This window comes from Pteropus medius, unplaced genomic scaffold (assembly GCF_902729225.1).
Source record: "Pteropus medius unplaced genomic scaffold, Ma_sr-lr_union100, whole genome shotgun sequence".
Lineage (NCBI taxonomy): Eukaryota > Metazoa > Chordata > Mammalia > Chiroptera > Pteropodidae > Pteropus > Pteropus medius.
Genome location: NW_024352785.1, coordinates 18138583 through 18142631, shown reverse-complemented (window position 1 = coordinate 18142631; position 4049 = coordinate 18138583). Strand labels below are relative to the sequence as shown.

The following is a 4049-nucleotide window of genomic DNA, read 5'->3' as shown; positions in this document are numbered from 1 at the left end:
TATTCATTTTGTTCTACTAATGCCATTGAACCAATAGGCAACCGAAACCTGCAGCAGCAGCAGCAGCAAGAACGATACCCCTCCCCACACCCCTCAAGAAAAGGAAAGAGGGAAAGGAAGAAAAAGGCTCTGAGAATTCAGACCCTTCAAGAATATTTGGGTCACCTCTCCAGGTGAAGAATCATGACTGGTTCATTTTTTTTTTTCCTGAGGGCAAAGGAAAGAAAATGGGTAGTGGAAGAAGGTTATAAATATATCTCTGTGATTAATGGTTGAAATGAAGACTAGAGCAGCTACGCACATTTGCTTTGTGCACATGCATATATGTGTACGTTTTAGTGTGGTACAGACATTATAAATGTGTGGATAGCAACAGTTTTCTTTCCTCTTCCTTCAATATTTTATACAAGTTTTGTTGGAGGCTAACTTTGCAATTTAGTCATTAAGGAACAATATTCAGACAGCACTGTGACCAAATTTGAGAAATAATTAAAAATAATCTTATTTTTTGAATTATATTTTAAATTCATTTTTTAATTTAAAGGGAGCTTTGAAATCATTTTTCCCATTCTTGGTCTAGTTCCATGCAGAGATGGTCCCTGGAGTTACAAGACCAGGAGATAAGAGCAGGCACGAGGGAGAGGAGAAAGGGGTGTTGGGCAGGGCCAGAGCTAGAGTCCTGGGGAAGGGTCCCCTCCCTCCCAGGGTGGGGGCCGGGAGAAGGGCAGGAGCTGGATTGCGTCTGCCCACTTCAAGTGCTCAGCTGCCTCCTTCTTCACACCTCCCTGAAGGCAGGAGACGCGTCACTGGGACCCCCTGAAGCAGGGTGTGTGGTAGTCCCCCTGGCCCTGCAGAGCCACAGGGTAGGCACCTGCCTCCTCCTCTTTCAGGGCCTGGGCGATGAGCTCTTTGGCGCAGCTCAGAGAGGCAGGGGCAAGCCCTCCATCCTCTTGACCTCTACCTCCTCCTGCCTTCTCAGCTCCCAAGGTTTCTGGTCCAGCCTTTAGGACTCTGCCTGCATCACGGCCCGCTCGCCTATGTGGGTGGCACTGGGCCTGCACCTTTTTCCTTGGAGAAGGGATGAAGAGGGTAAGCTCAGCCTCAGAGAGGGGTCTTTGGCAGGACCCCTCCTGGTGCTCCCACAGTTTCAGAGGAGATCTAGGACCTCCCGGCAGGGCTGGATGGCGAGGTCCATGGCACCTCCAGCTCCTGAAGGCCTCTCCTTTCCACAGGGAGAGGCAGGTAAACCAGAGCTCATCAGGAGGTGGCCAGGGCTCATCTGGGGATGGTGTGGGGATCAGAGGGGTGGCAGGATGTGCAAGTCCCTGGGCACCTTGGAGGGCCGTGTCACCACCCCACCCCTGGAAGAACTCCTTGAGTTGGGGGGCTGTTGTTAAGCACGAGGATATGCGCAGTGAAGCAAAACAAGTCCTCAGCCCCCTTTCACTTCTCTTTGATCATTAAGGCCAAACACTTGCCAAGCACCTGGGCGCAGGGGATGCTGGGAACTCCTGAAGGAGGTTGCGGTGGGTGCAGGCCAGGTCTCCACGTAGCTTGCAGAGGTCCGCGGTACACATCTATAGATACAATGAATTTTGAGACTCTGCATCTCATCATTTTCAGGTAAGGGTGAGAATATCTTCATTTGTATGAAGTATAGTTGCGTCTCGTTAGAAACATACAGTTGTATTTCTTGCGTGAGAGTTCAAATATGTATAGAAGGGTGTGTCTGGCAGCTGAGTAACCAACGGAGTGACTGGTAGCCAGTGATTAAGCTATTATCTTTTAGCTCAAAGCCCTTCCTCCTAGACTCCGCTTTGTGGTGCCAGTGTTGAGATTCTTCAAAACATATTTCTGTTTTGTCAGTGTCTCGCTGTTAGATTCTGCTAATGGTGGGCGTGAGCAAGAGCCTGTGAGACTGGAAGGGAAGAAGGGATTGATTGCTCCTTCCTGTTTGTTCTCCGAGAACTTCTTGACTTTTTCCTGTTCCGAGTGTCACCCTATTGTCGCTTCACCCTGGCAATGGCAGTTTATTCAGCAGCAGCTGAATCCAGTTTGTAGTTTCCCCAGTATCTGCAGAACCAGCCTCATTATGCCCGCTCTGAGACATTAGCCCCACCTGGGGTGCCCCTTGCCCACGGCTCTGTGTTTCAGCTCCATTGAACTCCTCCTGAGCTCCAAGCTTTAATACTTTCAACCACTTCTCTCTTGTTCCCCAAACCTAGGTTTGCTACCCCTCCATGCTCTCTTAGTGTTGCCTTTCCTTTTTCTGTCACCAAGTTAACAACTTTTTCCACCTGGTTAGAGTCAAATTTTCTCCAGTGTGGGACTTCCTGTGTCAGAAGTTCAGAAATAGCTGTGGAAAAACCAATGAATCACTGAAGTAGTAATTCGTAAGAGTTTATTGCACATATACCACAAAGACAGTTCCCAACCCTGGAGCATTCAGACCAAACATGGAATGAATCTCAGGGGTTTATTGTTATAAAGCCCCTTAAATAATGAAAGGCAGTGACTGTTTACTCTTCACGGTGATTGGTTATAATATTAGAATCTTTTTTTTTTAATGATACAGAATTGGTCAGTGGTTACCTTGTATCAACCTTGGGAAACAGGTTTTGCTTATGGTTTCCAGAGGCATAAACAAGAAATGACCCAGGTCAAGTTAGTCTTATAAAACAAACTTAAGCTTTCCTCCTTTGACTAAAGTAGTTTTGTCTGCTCAGGGAATTTTCAAGGCTGGTCTTCATTTGTTTTTGATTTTTACACCTGATACGGCCAAAAAATCCAGACAATATATGGTTTTCACGACACCGGAAATCAGGTAATGAAAAGTAGTTACACCTGAGAGAAGGGAAACAATGGGGATGAGTCCTAGGATTGCCCTTGGCCGACTAGAGAGTTTTGAGGCTGTGGTGCCTAGAGGGGAACCCGGGCAGAAAGGAGCTGCAGAAACGGAGCTGGGAGTAAGCCCAGGTGGCTAGAGTTTGCAGAGTAGAGCACTAGAATGGAGAGAATGAAAAGACAAGCCACAATCTGGGAGAAAATGTTTGCAAGTCACATATCTGGTAAAGGACTTTTAAGAATGTATAATGAACCCTCAAAGCTCAATAATAAGAAAATAGTCTAATAAAAATGGGCTAAGGCCTTGAACAGACCCTTCACCAAGGAAGATATATAGGTGATGTCTAGTAGCATGTTAAAAGATGCTCGACATCAATAGTCAATTCGGAAACGTAAATTAGAACCACAGCTAGATACCACAACACAGCTCTTAGAAACCCCCCTGAAAATTTGAAAGACTGATCATATCAAGTGTTGATGAGGATGTGCAGAGTGTCAGCACCGAGCTGATAGAGAAGGGAAGGTTTTGGTGGTGAGACGCCCAGTTGGAAGAATGAACGAGGGGCCAACATGAGAATGAAATGCCAGGCACCAACTTTATTGTGGGGAGCGCGCGTCTACTCTTCTTTCTGCTCCCTTTCTTGTGCTCCCCTTCTGTTCCCCAGGGAATCGCATGGCCTCCACACACATCAGAGCACAATAGTGATATTTAGCCACATGGGCGTGATACAATAAGCTGCAGTATGTTTACATATATTAGGCACAGGCGCCCTACTACACTAATGTAACATTTTCTAAATCCGGGGTCCTATGCCTAGCCAGACCTGTCACCCACACAGAGGAACTGTCACTCTCCTACACTGCTGGTGGGAATGTTAAATAGTACAGTTTGGAAAAGCAGTTTCTCAAACACATACACATCTGCCATGTGACCCAGCCAGTCCACTTGTAGGTGTTTACACAAGAGAAATGAAAGTATATGTCCATACGGAGGCTTGCACAAGAAGTTCATAGCAGCTTTATTTGTAATAAACAAAAACTAAGAACAAACCAAATGTCCATCCACAGGCTGATAAACAAACAGTTTGCGGTATATATGTACACTGGAATACTATTCGACAATAAAAAGGAATGGATTATTGAAACATGCAAAAAGTAGCTAAATCTTAATTATTCTGGATGAAAGAATCCAGACAAAAAAGAGT

The 4049-nt window shown here is 46.0% G+C and overlaps 1 pseudogene; it reads right to left on the bottom strand.

Annotated features, from left to right (window-relative positions):
- Positions 1–803: 803 nt before the first annotated feature.
- LOC120590761 (sorting nexin-15-like) lies at positions 804–1577 on the bottom strand (annotated as a pseudogene).
- Between the last annotated feature and the right edge of the window lie 2472 nt (positions 1578–4049).